Source organism: Rattus norvegicus, chromosome 13, assembly GCF_036323735.1.
Source record: "Rattus norvegicus strain BN/NHsdMcwi chromosome 13, GRCr8, whole genome shotgun sequence".
NCBI lineage: Eukaryota > Metazoa > Chordata > Mammalia > Rodentia > Muridae > Rattus > Rattus norvegicus.
The window spans coordinates 22,587,586-22,592,922 of NC_086031.1; the positions used below are offsets into that span (position 1 = coordinate 22,587,586).

General features: G+C 49.4%; 1 long non-coding RNA gene across 4 annotated transcripts in view; it reads right to left on the reverse strand.

Moving 5' to 3' along the window:
- Positions 1–1,997: 1,997 nt before the first annotated feature.
- Positions 1,998–5,337, reverse strand: part of LOC102550524 (uncharacterized) — a 36,910-nt gene continuing 33,570 nt past the window's right edge. For all 4 annotated transcript variants that reach the window (XR_005492396.2, XR_010056964.1, XR_010056963.1 and 1 more), the window contains 3 exons: positions 4,704–4,872; positions 3,966–4,029; positions 1,998–2,632 (listed from right to left, as the gene is read on the reverse strand). This is a non-coding gene — a long non-coding RNA (uncharacterized LOC102550524). The remainder of the gene's footprint in view (positions 2,633–3,965; positions 4,030–4,703; positions 4,873–5,337) is intronic.

Here is a 5,337-nt window from a genome sequence, read left to right on the forward strand (position 1 = left end):
GAATGGTGCTACCCATAGTGAGTGAGTCTTTAACCTCAGATGCCACAGTCAAGGTGACGCCTCTGGAAATGCCCACAACTCAAGCTGACCTAGACAACCTTTCACTGAAATTCTCTTCCTGTGTGACTCTAGACTGTGTCTGGTTGAAAATGAAAATGCTCTGTCACAGATAAAAAGGACCTGCCCTCTTATCAACTGTGTTACTACAAACAAACCTCTGACACATTTAACTTAGGAAGAGAATAGGTTCATTTTGCCCTATCCTGGTGAATGCCCCAGTCCGTAGTCAGTCGCCTTCTTGATTTATGCCTTTGATGAGGGCAGCATATCATGACCAAAATACATAATGCAGCAAAAACTGTAGATGTTGAGAAGTGATGAGGAGCAGCCAGCATCCCACAGTTGCTTTTAGGGTCATGCCTCAGATGACGTAAGGATCTCCTACCAAGCCCCATCTCTTCAAAGTCCACAGTATTTCCCATCTGTGCTGCCTTGGTCACTGGGTGGCACTACATACTTTCCCCATCACCATGAGCCAATACCAGATGAGAAGCAACTTAAGGGAAAGGCTTTGGGGATCTAGTCCATCAGAGCGGGGAAAGTGCTGTTAGCAGAGGATAAAGTGATGTCACATTGAATCGGTGGTCAGGAAGCAGAATGAGATGAGTGCTGGTGCTCGACTCCCTGTCTCCTCTGGTTCTCCAGTCCGGAACCGCACGCCCTGGGATGCACCACCCATGATGCAGGTAGACCTTCCGTCTTCAGGTAACGCTTTCTAGGGACATCGTCATAGACTCAGAGGTGTGCTTCCATGGTCACATTTCACTATCAGAATTGACTACCACAGAAGCCTTCAGCCTCCAAACTATTGCATCCAGCCCTCGCCTTAAGGTCCCTGTCCCATCTCACAATGTAGAAAGCATCATCCTATCTCTGAGTTTTCTCAAGTTAACTGTTGCAGCATTGATCAAAAGTTCAAGTCCAACTATGAGTAGTGGCACATTTCAGCAATGAGGAGACTGGACAGAAGGAATTTAAGTATCTCGGTTAAAGGCTAGCATTGGCTACATACTGTTTGAGGTCAGCCTTGCCCTCCCTCCACCCCACCCACCCCCCAAAAAATCAAGAGCTTGAAAGACAAACTCAACTATGTGTCCCTGATTAAGTGTGAGGATGAGGTGCAGGCGAGAAGTGTTACAAACTTCCCAGACACCCCATAGAAGGGACTCAGGCTAAATAAACATCCTGATTCTACTGGGCTACTCTCTAGGGTTTACTTTGCATTTACTTAAATGTTACCCTGGATAATTCACCATTGCTGGAACTTCTATCTTCTTGGGGCCCCCACTGTCACTTTAGCTTTATGCCCATAACTCTATCATGTATCACCTGTCAGGGGCTGCCTTCCTGGGACGTCAACACCACAGCACACTGCCTAGCTTCCCTACCTTTCTCTGAAATCTTCATGGCAGCTGCCACAACCCCATGAATGCATTCTGCATTTCTGTGAACGTAGCGCCTCACCGGAGACACTGCAAGGTCTTCTGGCAGTTTGGACTGCGCCTGCATGCAGCTGCAGCTGCCTGAACCACATCTGCTCTATTTGACGTGAGTTAGGAAAGCCTTGCAGCCAACAGTTCTGGCTATGAAAGGTGTTTAGGCCCTCAAGTGGCAAGTTATACCACAGCTGATGCCGGGCAATGCCATGGAAGAGTTGTGGCAGATCCAATAGGCACATGATTTTTCTAGTCTTGCCCTCAACTGTTGCTTTTAAAATTACATGTGTTTCCTGTAACTTATTCCCCCCACCCCCTGATTCATTCCATGGCTTCCCTGCATCAGCTTGAGATCGTGTCATTGTATCTGAGGAGATCTTGGGCTTCTAGAAAAAGTGATCTGGAAATGCCATCTGGCTAGCCATTCGATGTGTCCAGACAGACACTCTGCAGACTATCTCCAGGAAGGAAGAAGAAGAAGAAAAAAAAAAAAAAGCAGACGAGAGTCTTAGAACTATTTATACAATCATCCTGCAGGCTTTGCCCTGGAAAACAAGAAACTGGGACTTTCAGGTTTTCTGATTGCCTCCCCACCCCCGCCTCCACCACCCATATTTCGTGAAGCTTAAATTATAACCATCTGTTTCAAGAGATATAAAAATCTTGAATCCAGTCTTTCTCCACACTAATGGGATACTAACCCTTTGGGAAATCTTTTACTGACGCGTTCTGCTAATTGTGGCAAAAGCAGAATGCCACAGCTCATTGTCTGCACACTTGGTAGGCTTTCTCATGGGTGTTGGAGGAGCACTGGTCTCTGACATGCTGAGTGTCTCTTCCCTGTTTGATGATGTGCGGTGATGATGGGAAAGCCCCTTTTCTTGCAGTTCCTACTAAATTATCTGTTTATGTTTATTCTTTTGCTTGGAGCATGCTTGAAGCTCACATGCTAATGCTGGGTCACTACGGAGAGCATTTGCTTGGCCTCTGAGCAAGAGTGGCTTGCATATCCGGAAAGTGGGTTATATTTACAGAAGAAAATCACCAAGATGGTTGTGGCAATTCAAAAGCTGTTCACACTCGTTCACGTTTGGTGATTAGTTGAACTTGTCTTCATCCTTACAGCGAAAAGGAATCTGAGGATGAAGAGCACTGCTCTAATTCGGCATCCGAATTCTCATCCCAGCTCCACTCAGCCCCCTCCCCCATTAATGTGCTGGGTTCGATACTTTTTCAAAAGTCAGAGGCAAAATATAACATGGCTACAGGAGACCACCCTGGGAACCTCTCTGCACTCTCTGGTTAATGTTTTCGAGATTCCAACTCACTCTTTCTGTCTTTCAGAAATAATTCCCTCTTCTATCCTACTAATTGTAGCGGCTGGTGTTCTCTTGCGAATTGTGTTCTCCCAAAACCTGTTTGCAGTGTCCTACACACTGACTAAAGGAAGCCTGCCCCTAGGCTGGATTTGGTTACTGTGTGGCCAATGGCTGGGCAAAGGGAAACTGGGCGGGACCCTAAGAGTGGGGCGGGGGGAGGGGTGCAGGCGGAGGGGTAAGGCACAAGAGATATCGCACTGACCCAGGAGAGACAGACAGATTTAGAGCTGCGGAGGGGAGATCATCTAAAATGTAAGAGTAGAGGAAAAGTGGGCCCTGGAAGGGCTGCCCAGAAGCATCTTGGGCAGCAAAACCCAATGGGCTTCACAGAAGGTAATAGGGCAGCAAAGTTAAAATAGATTTAGAAGGTATTGAGGCAGGAGTACCAGAGGGAAGGACCTGCTAGCTGTGTGAGGGTTAGAAGTGCCCAGTCACTGAGCTAGTTAAGGCATATTAAAAATAAACGTGTGTGTGTGTGTGTGTGTGTGTCTTTCATTTGCAGATACAAAAATAGCTCCCGGGTGGGTTTGCATGTGCAACCCGCCAGGAGCCGGAGTGGTGTAGCAAAAACTCCCGCTGTAATTAATAAGCTCTGACTGAGTCCTAACTACTTCCTGCTAATACGGTCTTACTGAGACCAGTTGTTTTCTGAGCACTGCGCTGAAGATAGACACGTAAACTAAGAACAAGCTGTGCAAAGCACTACCTACCACACAGTGATCCAAAGTGTGAGCCAAAGCAGAGCTGAGGGATGGGGGAGGGGGACTATTCATAAAGCAGAGAATCATATATCCTCCCACACTGTCTGATTCTGCTGTTAGATAGTTAATTCCCTTATTTTATTGTGGCACCTACTTTAAAAAACCTCAGTATGTTCAAAATATATGTTTTTCATCTTTTACTCTGTCTGTCTTAGCCTGTGTCTCACAGATAAACACAACCTTTCCTTGCACTACCTGGAATGGCTGGAGATGTAGAAACCAAGGGGGAGGAAGATCTGGAGGGAGCAGTGCTGTGGCAGCTGACTGAGTTAACAGACCCAGGCATAGCCAGAGTGTGGAGACAAAATAGACAGCTATGTCATACTTACCGGGCTGTGCCTCGGGCTATCGGGAAAGGAGCAAGTGATTCAGGACAGGGAAACCTTCCCTTTGCTACAAAGAAAACAGAGGGGGAGGCCTGGTAAGGCCGGTCTTCTTAATAGGATGTCGCAACCGCAGGGACCTCAGGACATCTGGGCTGTGACTGTTCCTACAGTGATCAACCTTAGGGCCCCAGTGGGTGGGACATGGGACAAATCAAATGTAAAGGACAAATAGGAGTGAGGAGGTGGCTAGCAAGTGAAGAAAATGTGACTTCCACTGTGACATAAAAGAAGCAAGTCATCCTGCCTTCCCCCCTTCCGAGTCCGCGGTCAGTCTGTGTGTGGCGCCCCAGGCCTCCCCCCACCCCACCCCCATTCCCGCTGGCAATGGACAAACACTTTGTTGGTGGTGACTTCTCATATCAGTCAGATGGCGGATTTTGTTCATCCTAGCTTGATGCCTGGCTTGAAGGTTAAAGTTGCCTTATGCCTAGGACTCAGAAAAGTCAAATTAAATCAAACTGCGGCAGCGCTGTACAGGAGAAGGAAGACGGACACCTGTGGACCGCCATGCCGCCCACACACTTGCCCTCCCGCACATGGCACAGGCAGGCCATAGACACCTGCTTGCTGCCACAACGCACAGCGTGGATAGAGGATGTCACCCAGAGGCCACCAGCTGCATGGCTAGCCTGCAACAGGAGCCATCACGATGTATGGTGGTCAGATGGAGAGGAGTCCCACCTGTGGAGCAGCATGAGCATGTGGAGAGGAGGAGCCTGTTGTGAGCGGCCAGTTGCGCCACCTGAGGTCACGGTGAGGTCCCAACCCGAGCTGCCACTGAGAGCCAAGTGAGAGTCTGTGGCTCCGAAGCAGCGTGAGTTGGGGCTGATGTCCGTGGCTCATATTACCACTATAGAAGACAGGGACACCCTGTTTGAGACACTCACAGGGACCATGTGGATGTCAAGGGGTTGTGCCTAACTGTCCTTGCCCCTCACTGGATGCAGTTCTCTGGAAAGCTGGCCTATATCTCACTGAGAAAGCACAGTGCAGCTGGCCACGGTGGGAGGGTGCGGGAGAGCTGACCCTACCAGGCATCTGCCATGGGATGGCACGGGAACAGAGGTCCTGCCCTTCATCCCCCCCAACGCCCCCCCCCCCCGCCACCTCTGGCAGTTGGGAAAGCAGTCCACAGAAGGGTTCATGGGCCCAGGCGAGCTATCTCTGTCCAGCGCCAACTAAACTCTCAAGAGAGCACACTCTGCCTCATCTAGGCAGCACAGTAGAGTTGGCCCTGGTGGGGCGGCACGGATGAGCCAGCCCCCAAGGGCATTGGGAGAGCATGACAGTTAGCCCTGCCCTTCCCCCACCTCAC